Source organism: Pseudorca crassidens, chromosome 17 (assembly GCF_039906515.1).
Source record: "Pseudorca crassidens isolate mPseCra1 chromosome 17, mPseCra1.hap1, whole genome shotgun sequence".
Classification (NCBI taxonomy): domain Eukaryota; kingdom Metazoa; phylum Chordata; class Mammalia; order Artiodactyla; family Delphinidae; genus Pseudorca; species Pseudorca crassidens.
The window spans coordinates 63,788,919-63,802,946 of NC_090312.1; the positions used below are offsets into that span (position 1 = coordinate 63,788,919).

The window sequence follows — 14,028 nt, forward strand, 5'->3', positions numbered from 1 at the left end:
TGTTAATGGACTTTCATCTTCAAAAGTTCTGTTTTGGGTCAGGAATTAATGCAAAACTTACCATCCTTTCATTTCACTTATGCTAAGTTAAAAGCTAACTAAAATATACTGGAAAAAATGTGACAACTGATAATTAACCTTAACCTTATGTTATCAGGAAAAAAATATCATGACTTGAGGTTCATCTATTTTATCTTGCTACATGGTAGCACTGAATTTGAAATGCCAATATTAGCATTGCCCAAATATGCTCTTGAAATGGTCTCGGAACAAGTAAACCTGTGTCTATAACTTCATAATCTTTAACACTTTAAATTTTGTACCATATAAGAGTACATACTAAATGCTCACTTTGGCAACATATCTACTAAAGTTGGAATGATGCAGAGATTACCATGGCCATTGCAGAAGGATGACATGAAAATTTCAATACTTTTATGAAAAACTTAAGAGAATTTTTTCCTAGCAGACTTGTGCTACAAGAACTATTAAAGTGAGCCCTTCAGACAAAAATAAAAGCATAAGTCAGTAACTTAAATCCATATGAAGAAATAAAGAACATCAAGAAAGGTAACTGCAGAGGTAAATATAAAAAATAATATGAATGTATTTTATTCTAACTTTTTTTTTCTATCTGATTTAAAAGGCACCAACATAAAGTAATAATTATAACTGTTTATAGGCATATAATGTCTAAAGATGGAGTTTTTATATCAGTAACAGCACAAAGGAGGGCAATGTAAAGGAGGAGAAAAGTTTTTTATACTATTGAAATTAAGTTGGTATTAATCAAAACTAGATGTTTATACTTAAGATGTTATTTGTAATCCTTAGAGCAAGGATTAAGAATATAATTCAAAAATATAGTAAAAGATAAGGGGATTGAAATTGTACACTAAAAAATATCTTTTTAACAACAACAACAACAAATGAGTCAGTAATAGAGGAAGAGGAATTAGGAAAAAAAATGTGACTCTTGGAAAATAAATCCCAAATGTTGGACATAAATCCTACATGAATTACATTTAATATAAAAATTACAAAATTAAATATTAATTACATTTAATATAAAAAGGTTAAACATTCCATCTAAAGACAGAAATTTCAGACTGGATAAAAAAATGAAAAACATGATCCAAACATATGCTGCCTACAAGTGACCCACTTTACAGTCAAGAAAATATATAGGTGAAGTGTAAAAGGGTTGGAATAGATATACCATAACAGTAACAAAAAAACAAAACAAAACAACAAAACTGGAGTGGCTAAGAAAATATCAGAAAAAAATATATTTTAAGATGAAAATTTTTACTAGAGACAAACATTTTAAAATGATAAAATGATTATTACATCTAGAATGTATAATAATTATAAACTTATATGCACCTAACAACAGAACCTCAAAATATAATGAAGTGAAATCGACACAATGGAAAAGAGAAACAGACAGTTCTACAATAATAGTTGGATACTTTAATACCCTTTTTTCAATAGCAGAACAGATAGAAAATCAACAAGAAAATTAAAAAAAATTTGAACAGCATTATCAATCAACTAGACCTAACAGCCATGTATAAAACATTCCACCCAACAGCATCAGAATATACATTGTTTTCAAATGCACATGGATATACTATATGCTAGGCCATAAAACAAATTTCAGTACATTTTAAAGGACATAAACAATACAAAGAGTGCTCTCAGATGACAACAGAATGCAATAAGAAATCGTTAACAGAAAGAAATTTGTTGAAAATCACAAATGGACATTAAACAATATATTCCTAAATAATTCATGGGTCAAGTAAGAACTCATAAGGGGAATTAGAAATAATTTGAGATGAATTAAAATGAAAGTATAACATATTAATACTTGATTGGTCCCACATACTCTTTTGAAAAGCAGAGGGGTTAGACAAAGGGATCTAAATTAATTAAAAAATCATTTATTATTCTGGGAATAAAAAGAACTGGGCTTAGTCTCAGTTTTGCCTTTATCTTTGTGTCTGTTGATCATCTTGGAATAGTCATTACATAGTCAAAATACAGTTGCCACCTCAGGAATCAAATACAGTCATGTCTAGGGCTACCATAACAAGATACCACAAACTTGTTAGCTTAAAAGAACAGAAATTTATTTTATCACAGCTCTAGAGGCCAGAAGTTCAAACTCAAAGTGTTTAGAGGGCCATGTTCTTTCTGACGCCTCAAGGGGAGGATTCTTCTTTGTCTTAACCAGATTCTGGTGGTGGCCATCAATCACTGGTGTTGGCAGTTTTTTGATTTGCAGCTGCATCACTCTGGTCTCTTTCACTGTTGTCACATGGAATTGTCTCTGTGTGTTTCTGGAAACAATTCGAATAGAAATTTCTATTTTTAAAAAACAAACTGTTGATTACTATGCTCTATTTAGATACTTCCTCTGACCCACACCCACCTCCATTTCCCCATATGTATTTGAGAAGGAAAGAGGAACTCCTCTGAGCTATCATATTGGAAAGAATCAATAATACAATGTTTTACTAGAGATGCCTCTTATCTAAAATATTTGAGTTAAATATAAAATCTGGGGAAATTATCACCCAGTTTCCCTCTTCTAGAGGCATGTTCTAAATGATAGGCAGCAGAATGTTTTATACCCATGAGGTTTGCTGACATTATTGATTTGATCCAGAATCTGTATTTTCTCTCTAAAGAAAATAGTATTCTCTCTTTACTTTCTTTAATATATAATGTTGATGTCTTAAGAATATTGTCAGAGAGGATGCTTGTAGTTCAAATGATTTGGCTGTATTTCACCAGTATTATTACAAGATAGTCAAACAATGGCTAGGCTCCAGTATAGACCTCTGTCCCTTTGTTCCACTGGGATACTGATCTGAAAGCCACTGTTTCCTTATATTCCAAAGACCAAATAAATAAAACAAATAAATAAACAAACAAACAAAAAGTAAATGAAACTATTTTAAAACTAACTCTCTTTTCTTGCTCATCCATGTTAATTCTCTTCTACCTAAAATTACTTCCTGGAAGTGATTTTTATGTTTCTTAGAGCCTCTTTATGTATATATCCACACTAATGCATATAAAACTGTTCCTTGTAGATCTTATACTTTTTCCATTTGAATAATTATTTTCACATGTCATATAGAGTTTATCCATTGTCCTAGATATGCATTTTTCCTGTGTATTTGAGCATCATAGGAAGATAAATTCTACTCTTGAAAATGTTAACTGGTCACTGAGACACAGAAAGCTATTTTTACCATTTTTCAATAGTGAGTAGATTCTGTAGGGGTGGAATTTTAAGATGTACGTATACTGTTTTTCTACACTCAGATTACATTCCCCTTATCATAGAAATTGACCAATGAAGTGTGCTGCTGACTTTTCAGAATCCATGTACATATAATCCATTAAGTTATTAGATATAACATTGGTCAGAAAAGCATACTGTGAAATGTTGCTTTTATTTAAACTCCCACTATTTTCACTACATGGTTTCAAGATTTTACTTCTTTATTGCCCTCTGGTGGTGGGATCTGTGAACTGCATATTTACGGGTCTGGAGCACGTATCTTCCCGGAGGTATTCAACTCCTCAGGTACAAGCTAAAGAGTAGATGATAAGAAGCATTCAGATTTATTAACACTAATTAAGAATATCAGTAGCCTGACTGTTGTTTCTAAAAATATAAAATATTTATTCTTCTCTTGTCAAACAACCATATTTCATGAAAAGAAGTATAAATCCTTTTTTGCTTGCAATAGAAGAACAATAATTGAAGATATTCTTCATTTGGACTAAATACCTTCTCTGAAAATATAAGTTAAAATAGAAGTTGAACTTTCCAAAATATTCTTTAGGAAATAAAACTCCACATATAATTTCAAATTATAATTTAATTTTACCTTCAATTTAAATATCTATATTGACTTAAATGCTCTACTCTGTAATTTCAGATGATTCCCTCCTTTATATCTTCTTCCTGTCTTCAACAAATAAAATACGTGTGAATGCCTAACATGAGTTAAGTTATTCTCTGTGAAATAATGATGTAAACTTGGTTTTGACTTAGCAGAGGGATTGAGCGTATGTGTTGGTGAATTTTCCCCAGATGGTGCGTGGGGAGAGGGTCAGGCATGTCTCTGTGCTCCTGAAGTTTTCTCTGTGAAACTGTCAACCTCCAATATCAGAAATAACTTCCTTTGTCAGAAAGGATTTTCAGACATTAAAAGTTTTCTATTAAAGTGCAAGTATTTTTAAAATCTATAAAATATAGGGCATTATAAATTTTCTTTAGTTACTACAAGCTGAATTTTAACTGAGAAGACTGGGGACTCCATGTATGTGTACATGCATGCATGCGTGCATGTTTGTGTGCTACACACATGTCTCTGTGTGTATGTGTGTGTGTGTGTGTGTGTGTGTGTGTGTGTGTGTAGGTCTACTGAGGATACAGAACATATTCTGGACAGGAAAGAGCAGTGGTATATCAGAAGGGAAAAGAATATAAAGGACCAGCTTCACCTACTTAATTTGTCCCCTGACCTGGTGTCGTCTTATTTTCCACCATCCTTTGCTGATCTGTATACTAAATATCCAGGGTTCCTAGGTACCCCCAGGTACCTCTGTAAGTTTTACAAGCCTATCAATATCCCATGTACAGTGGATGGAACCTGGACTTTTTGCCCTTATAGTTTTCCTTTCCCTCGGAGTTTTCGTCTGAGTTATGTCATGGGGTAGGTACTGTTGTGAAAATTTGTGCTCACTTGTTAAATAGAAACTACTCATTTAACTGTTTAAACAAATAAACAGTATCTTGAGTCAATTGCAGGGCACCTCCAATCTCCACAAAGCAGAGTTACTTTGGGACAGGAAGGTCTTTTAGTTTCCCCTTAAATCAAAATACAAAGTTATTGAGCAATTCTGGGACCAACCCTATAGTTGCAAACTTTGGGAAGAGATCACAGGATTCTGTAATTGTCTGATTATCCCCTTACTGGGACAACAAATAGCTCAATAGCTCTTATACTGAAGTCAAAAGGAAGAATAATACTGGAACAAAGTCTACATTTAAAGTCTGTGTCTTATTTTTATTTTCTCTTGGCACATAGTAGGTAACTGTTAAATGTTCTCTTGATAAATATTAAAAACACACAAGATACTTCATATACTAGGGGTCATAAAATTTCAACTTTTCTTTTGGTGTAGGGGTTGATGATGAAAAGTTTGGAAACTTCTGACCCATGTTAATGTTCCTGCTTTGAGAACTGCAGGGTGCAGCTTTTAGATGGAAAAAGTTGCCAAGAGGACCAAAAGTAGAATAAAGGCATTTATGTAATTCTTCCTTATAATTTCATTTATTGGTTTTCAGCATCTAACTTTGAAAAGTTGCCTGAGGCTGCCTAAGGTCTGCAATAAGGATCACAGCTGTGCTGTCCTACCCCCTCCCCACACGTGGGAACAGAGCCTACCCAGCAGTGCTAATAGAGGCCCATGGCTTTCCGCCCACCTCGGTACTGCTCAAGGCAGTGGCTTTTTTCTACCAGCCTCACCCTTCTCCATTTGAATCTTTTTCTTCTTTCCAGTTGTATTGAGATATAATTGACATATAACACTGTATAAGTTTAAGGTGTACAACATCATAATTTGATACACGTATATATTGCAAAATGATTACCACAATAAGGTTAGTTAACACATCCATGACCTTACACAATTACCTTTTGTGTGTGTGTGTGTGATGAGAACATGTAAGATCTACTATCTCAGAAACTTTTGAGTATGCAATAGAGTGTTGTTAACTATAGTCACCATGCTGTACATCAGACTCCCGGGATTTATTCATCTTATAACTGGAAGTTTATACCCTTTGACCAACAACTCCCCATTTCCTCCACTCCCCAGCCCTTGACGGCCACCATTCTACTCGGTTTCTATGAGTGCAGCTTTTTTAGATTACACGTAAAAGTGAGATTATGCAGTGTTTGTCTTTCTCTCTCTGACTTATTTCACTTAGCATAATGCCCTCAAGATTCATCCAAGTTGTTGCAAATGGCAAGATTCCCTTATTTTTTAAGGCTGAATAACATTCCATTCTACATATGTGCCATATTTTCTTTATCCATTTGTCTGTCAATAGACACTATAGAAACAGAAACTCACTCAGTTCCTACAAGTGTCCAAGGTAACAATAGACAAGATATGGATGTTGGGGGGCATAGATCCAGGCAGTAGATTAGACTACATCCCACAGGCAGGAAGGCCACTATTTTAGGGGGAGCTGCTTTGAATATGAATCAAATAATAATTGATTTATATATCACCAGTTCAGAACTAACTCATCTGTTTTAGACACCTCACCATAGATAGGAAATGAGAATGAGTGGAAAAGGAGGCTTCTGAAGGCAAACAGTCATAAAACCCATTTTATTCTGTAAAAAGGGGAATATACAGTCTTACCTTTAGAACCTCAAATCAAGCAAAGACATGTAGCAGCCTCAGTAGGATATAATCACAACAGAAAAGATACAAGCAGAAGGCAGAGGAAAAAGAAGCGCCGTTTAGTATGGGAATAAATAGCTCTGTGTGTCTCAAGAGCCTCCTATAAACATGTCTGGGTGTCAATATAGTGTAATAATTAATATCCAGGAACCCTGAGTCTTAAGAAAAAAGAACTGTACCTTTTGCTTTCTTTTAGAAAGGGACAGAAAGGTAACTATATTTGCTTTAATAAATACAGAGACTTAGCACACTTAAATACTTGGTCAAACAATTTAAAAAATGTTTCTTACAGTATACATCCTTTTCTGATGAAACAAGGGTAAAATAAGGTTCTAGGGGGTGAGGAGGGCATGAGGGATTATACACATTTTCTTTGCCGTCCTTTTGTAGCTGAATATACTTTTCCAGGCCTAAAGAAGTCGGAAAAGTATGCATCTAAGATTGAATAAAAGGTTTCATAGACGTATTTTACGTATATGCCATTAGATTTCCGCAGAGTTATTTCAGGCTGCTGACAGGCTGCTTGCTTGAGCTGAGACCCCTCTAAACAAAGCCCATGAAGAAACTAACAACTGTGAAAGCCAACTTATTTATTCTGTGAGTAACTTGGCTGCAGAGCAGACGAATTACCCCTTTAACCACACTGTTTGAACTCATTGTACTTATCTGGGAATCACTATTCTGAAAGTAGAGGAGGAGACTAGGGAAGTTAAGAGAGACAAACGATCTAAATATGGTCTCTTTGCAGAATCTCAAAGGTCAGGCAACAGGCTTATTTCTAATGGTTTTAAAAGGAGAAGATGAGCTGTGGTTTAAAGGTCTACTTTGGAATTCAAATTCTACCTCAGGTGTAGCCTGAATGCTAGTGCACCTTGAGTGATTCACTGAAGGATCATTTCTCAGCACATAGCCAGTGTTTTTTCACGTGGGCCTCTCACCGCTGTGGCCTCTCCCGCCGCGGAGCCCAGGCTCCGGACGCGCAGGCCCAGCGGCCACAGCCCACGGGCCCAGACGCTCCGCGGCACGCGGGACCCCCCCGGACCAGGACACGAACCCTCGCCCACTGCACCGGCAGGCGGACTCCCAACCACTGCGCCACCAGGGAAGCCCAGCCAGTGTTTTTTAAATTTTCATATTATTTTATCTCAGTGAATAATATTGATGAGGGATTTTGAAACTATTATATTCCGCCGAAGGACTTGATTTTGTAATGATACCAAACCTTGGAAAATAAAGGAAGTAGAGATTGGGTGAATCCTTGACAAATTATTAGAGTTATAATTGATTGTTTCATAAGGAAAGATCGGAAATGGATCATTTAGGAAACTGGATGAACACTTTGAATCTCATCTATTTCTGTTAAAACTACAGGTTAGTTGAGCTCAAAAATTGTAGGTATAAAAATTGTGCTTTTTGGTAATAAAATTTGTTTTAACCCTTTTCTCAATTATGCATGTAAATGTTGACCAATTCACAAGTAACTGTTTACAGTCGACGGATTGGCCGGTGGCTTTGGGATAATTCATTTTATAGTCTGGGATTTCCAGTGTTATCTTTATTTTCCTATTTATACTCTATTTCATACATTTTATTAGCAGTAGTAGTAGAAATAGTAGTAGTAGTATCATTATTAGTTAGTTAGAATAGAATTGTTTCTATAACTTCAAACCTATACTAAGCAACACACATTTTGAAAGCACTGGTGTTGGGGTAAATTCGATGTTGATGAGACTAGTCACTGCCCTTAAAGGAGCTTGTCTTCTAGTTGGAAAGAGGTGACATATACAATAATCTGAGGCATTAAGTTAATACATGGGTCTGAGGGCAGAAGATCCTGAAGGAAGCAAGCTACAGAGAACTCATTTTGAATCCTGGCATTAATATTGGCAGATCTCCTCACACCTTTTTATGACAGTTATAGACAAAGCAAGTAGGACTGGAGAATACACTACAATGGCCAAAATAAGATTTAATGTCATTTCAGCCTAGGGGATTATTTCTAGGCTTTGAGTATATGATAATGTAAATGCTACCTAAATAGTAAATTTACTTTAATGCTGACAATGTAGAAAAGATATTTTGCTGCAAAAGTATACACAGTAGTAACAAGTGGATTTTGGAAGAAACTAATATTTTGTCTTATACTGATGTTACACTATTGCCCTAGACCTAGCACCAGCCTTTACTCTTCGTTGTTTTCTTCTAAGACTAAAGAGCCTCTTTATTGTTTGTGCTGATTTTTTTTTTTTTTTCACCGACAGATCTCAGAGAAATCTGAGTGCTCTGGCCAGTTGGGACAAAATTATCATTAGAATTCTTGGCTAGAGGAGAAAGCTCTTAATTTAAGAATGGCTTTTTGCCTTCTGAGAGCTCAGAAGAGCAAATTGCAAGCCATCTACATTTATAAAACATGTTTTAGTATGGAAAATTTCAAACATCTACAGAAGTAAAAAGAAAGAAGTAGAAACTTTCATCAATTGTTCTCATCAAATATCAATTGCAGGCCAATATATTTTCTCTATACCCTCTCTTACTACTACCACCATAATCCCCAGCAATTTTAAAGCAAATTCCAGATTTCTTTTTTTCTCAGTGAAAACGTCAGTATACGTATTTCTAAAAGGCAAGAACTGTCCTTTTTAAGCTCAACTATGTCATTATCACACATCCCCAAATAATAATAATTCCTTAATATCAACAAGTAGCCAGTCAGTTCATGTTTCCTTGATTGTCTTATAAATGTATTTTTATTTTAATAACCATTATTTATTTGATTGCCAATCCAAACACACTTTCTTTTAAAGTATAGGTTTAAAAGAACTCAATTTGCTCATTTTTCTTGCAAGTATTTGTCATTGAATTCAAAGCGTTCATCCAGTAGGGTTCCCAACTGTCTGGATTATGCTGATTGCATCCCCTTTATGTTTATATATTTATTATGCTCCTTTGGCCCATGTATTTACTGTCAGTTGGTAGATAGATCTAGAGCACTGACATAATTCAGGTGTGATTTTTTGGCAAGTTTACTTCATAGATAATATTGATTAATTCCAAAAGGAACTATAAACTTACTGTGATGTTGCAGCCATTAATGATCAATGCCTAGATCCATTAATTTATTAAGGGTACCAAATGGTGATATGCTACTAATTAGATTATTATTCTTTTACTAGCTAGAATATTATTTCATCAACTATTTGGTTGCCCTGAGTTACAGTTTAATTAGGAAAGGAAAAATAAATGCTTCTTTTATTTTATTTACCAGTTTTACAAAAAAAGAATAAAAAAAGAGAGAGAGATTGACTCCAAAGTAGCTTCCGAAGATGACGAATGAGGTATTTTCTTTCTTTGTTGTTGTTTTCAGTGAGGTTGTTATAAATATCGATGCAGAGGTTGTCCCCTCTTTGGTTCACGGATCCTGTTCAGGTTGGCTCCTGAGTCCTTTCCACACAACCACAGTAGTCTTTGAAGTCTTCCCAGCTCTCTTGTATGACAAGATGTAACAGGAACATCTTGTTCATTTCTCATGCTGTATTTGAAATCAGCTATTTCTCCAAGGAGACATTATCCACTGTGTTTATTCAAACTTGTGTTCCTTCTAGTTTAACCTTTTTTCGAGACATGATTTTTTTTTAAAACAAATTACTTACTGAACTCTTTCACCTTTTCAAAACTTCCTATTCTCCTATCACTTCATTTCTGAATTTTTCTAATTTCTTTTATGTTTTTCTTAAAACCAGTTTCTATTCCTTTTAAAATTTCTTTTACTTTTTCCGCAATATCAGGCAATAAATTTCATTTGTTCTGTGGACGTGTCTTTCTGTCACGCTTTCAGGATTTGCTGGAACTTTCTTTTCACCCTTCTTTTTTCTTTTTCTTCTCACTGATTTTCTACAGGATGTGAATGGAATACTCTTCTGTCACTCATTTTTAAATGAAATAAGTTTCCGCTTTAGGAGGGAAACATAGATCAGAAGACAATTTCTAGCTTCAGAACTCCAGGGCTCACTATCTTCTATTATTTTCACGATATAATTTAAAAAATGACCTTAAAATTTCTAAACTCTTCCTCCTTGGCCCTCCTATTCCCATTTACCCAGACCTCCTCTTTCCTGTCCTTGTTGAGTATGGGGATTAGTTCTGGAATGGTGCTTTGGTTTGATAGGTGTCAAGGTTTCACAGACCCCAGAACACTTGGCATCCTCAGAACATTTCAAAGTTCTTGCACTGAGCTGCAAGGTGGAACCTGCAATGTTCACTCCCAGTTTCTGCCGCTGTTCTCAGTGAGTTTTTCAATCTCAGTGAGCCCTTGAGCCATAGTAACCTCTAGCTCTCCTGAAAGAGAGAGAGAGTCCTTCCCTCGTCTTCCTCCCACACACCTTGGGATACACACATGTAGGTCTTTTTCCTGTTGTTGATTTGTTCCTACCTGGCTGTATGTTGCAGTTCATGTGGATACCTTGTTGAAGATGTTGTCTGTGGGTTTTTGGTCTTGCTATCCTAGATGCTTTTCTTTCTTTTTTTGGGGTGGGGGGGGTTGTGTATTTAGGGGAGGGGTGGCATATTCAGGGATAAAAATCTTCTCTGTAGTCACCATCATTTCCCCAGAATCCTCTGCCATTCTTATTTAAAACAAAATCATAGGAATCATTATCCTGATCCTTAGGATAATCATTTCATTGTATCTGTCTTTTTTCCAGGCTTCAAGCTGCCTGTGGCTCCCCACGTTAGTATACTGACATGACTGGACAATGCCTAATTTGGCGGGCTCTTTCTGTACTACCTTCCTCCTAATCATGACAGCCTTGTATGCTATACATAGTCTTCTTTACTGATAGGGAATTTAGAAAATACAGGAAACCATGGGTTTAATAGCTGAAAGTGGAATTAATGTATTATTTTTCTCAGGTAAAATATCATAAGACTCCTTAGGCCAAAGTTGTAAAATGAAATCGCAAATTTCCTGGAATCATTTTGCAAACGTGAATGCCCACATAAAGTACACTAGGACTTGAATCCAAGGAATAACACATTTTTAGAGCCTCCAAATTTATAAACTTAGTACAATTCTGCATTACTTCTTAAGGCAACTGAAGAAAATAATTTTGTGATAAAATAAATATTGATTTTATTAATATAGTTATTTTAAAAGTTTATAAAACTTTTAAAAAATGTTAAGGCTCTATCAGCCTCATCAGTTGTTATTTCTTTTCTAGAATCTTGGATAAAGGAACAGTCCTTTGAGAGGAAACATGGTATAAAATGGGAAGATAATCTAACAGTGAAGACAGTTATATCTCTTCGTGTGTGATGAACTACTCCTAAGCTTGGTGGTTGAAAACAGCAGGCACTTTATCTTCTCACAATTTGTGAATCAGCAGAATGGGCTGAGATCTCCTGGGTGGATCTATCTTGCTTTCACCTGAGGTGACTACTGAGGCTGCCATCATCTGGTTTCTGGACTGGGGCTGGTTGCTTTCACATGTCTGGCCACTGGTGCTGGCTGTGGCCTGTGCCTAGTCTCCACTAGGTTAGCCAGGCTTCCTAACATGTCAGGTTTCCATGAGGACGAGCCCTAAAGCACAAGTACTCTCCAAGCTTCAGCTCTTGATATGCCATTGGGCCAAAGCAAGTCACGTGACCAATCCCAGGTCAAGGTGGAACAAAACTACACAGGGTGAGGAAACGGCGGGGAGGGGCATTTGCACTGGGTGTCAGTAGTCTAACAAACTGTTGCAATAACTACATAAAGAAAAACACCCTGGAGGACAACTGGTAAAAAATAAATGTGTGCGGGGTGGGGTGAGGGTTTGGCATGGGGGGGGGGGGCAAAGGCAGTAAACGGACTACCAAAATCTGAAGATTCTGGAACTTTTGGAAAATCTGCTGGAATTAAAGGAGTTATACAACCATGTTCTGACACCAGAAGAAAGGTCCCAGTTGAGCATCAGGGAAGTCTAGCACTCTTCCTCCATTGCATCAATTTTCATGTTTCTTTGACTCAGCATGTTTGTAGAATGAATCATGACTTTCTATAAATTTTTAATTCAGTTTTTCAAAGAAATAGTGACCTCACTTCTATCTGCTGTGCCACAAAAATGCCGTAGAAAAAAATTCCTTCTGTTAAATCGCTCACTAGGTGAAATTGTATGTGTAACCCAGTAACAAAGAGGTATTAAGAATCGCCACAGCTGAGCCGTCCCTCTGCACTACGCACCCTATAGCAGCCAGTGGGTGAGCCGGGAGTCGAGGAGGTCACCGTGGGAAGGAGGGGCAGGGGCAGCGTGGCAGCCTCCTCCCATCTCCGTGGAGCCACCTCCGGCCTCTGGTACAGGAGTCGTCCGCAGCAGCCGGAGGTGGCCAGCCTTGCAGCGTTGTGTTCTAGGCCAATAGCTTCTAAGACTCCAGTTGGATTCATTGGAGTAGGCAACGTGGGGAATCCAATGGCAAAAGATCTCATGAAACATGGCTAGCCACTCATTATTGATGATGTGTTCCCTGATGCGTGCAAAGAGCTTCTAGATGCAGGTGAACCCGGTAGTGTCTTCCGCAGCAGATGTAGCCGAAAAAGCGGACAGAAATATTACAATGCATCAATGCGCTAGAAGCTTATTCTGGAGCAAATGGAATTCACAAAAAAGTGAAGGAAGACTCACTATTAATAAATTCCAGTACTGTTGATCCTGTGGTTTTGAGAGAATTGGTCAAAGAAGCTGAGAAAATGGGAGCAGTTTTCACGGATGCCCCTGTTTCTGGTGGTGTGGGAACGGCTCAGTCTGGCAACCTCACATTTAGGATGGGAGGGGTTGAGCTGCTGTGGTGCATGGGCTCCCATGTGGTGCATCGTGGAGCTGTTGGGACTGGTCAGGCTTGGAAGATCTGCAAAAACTTGCTGTTAGCTATTAGTAGGATTGGAACTGCTGAAGCTATGAATCTGGGACTCAGGTTAGGGCTTGACCCAAAACTCTTGGCTAAAATCCTAAATACGAGCTCAGGACAATGTTGGTCACGTGACACTTATAATCCTGTACCTGGGGTGATGGATGGCGTTCCCTCAGCTAATTACTATCAGGGTGGATTCGGAGCAACACTCATGGCTAAGGATCTGGGATTAGCATGAGGCTCTGCTATCAGCACGAAGAGCCCAATCCTTCTGGGCAGTCAAGCCCATCAGATCTACAGGGATGATGTGCGTGAAGGGCTACTCAAAAAAAGACTTCTCATCCGTGTTCCAGTTTCTGCAAGAGGAGGAGACATTCTGAGTTTGCCCTCTGGCTGTGAACACTGTTGAAACCAAATTGTGTCTTGGAGCCCCTTACGGGCTTATGGGCTTAATCAAAGGTCAACTGTCTGCTTTTGAGTGTCTAGGTCAGGGGTCCCCAACCCCTTGGCCTCGGACGGGTACCAGTCCGCAGCCTCTTAGGAACCGGGCTGCACAGCAGGAGGTGAGTCGCAAGCAAGCCAGCTAAGCTTCATCTGCCGCTCCCTATGGCTCACATTACCGCCTGAACCTCACACACC

The 14,028-nt window shown here is 37.3% G+C and overlaps 1 non-coding gene and 1 pseudogene across 1 annotated transcript; both read left to right on the forward strand.

Annotated features, from left to right (window-relative positions):
• The first annotated feature begins 343 nt into the window (after nt 1-343).
• On the forward strand, nt 344-448 carry LOC137210803 (U6 spliceosomal RNA). Its single transcript, XR_010936733.1, has one exon. It is a non-coding gene; the product is annotated as a U6 spliceosomal RNA (small nuclear RNA).
• A 9,382-nt stretch (nt 449-9,830) lies between these two features.
• On the forward strand, nt 9,831-13,769 carry LOC137210097 (3-hydroxyisobutyrate dehydrogenase, mitochondrial pseudogene; annotated as a pseudogene).
• The last annotated feature ends 259 nt before the right edge of the window (nt 13,770-14,028 follow it).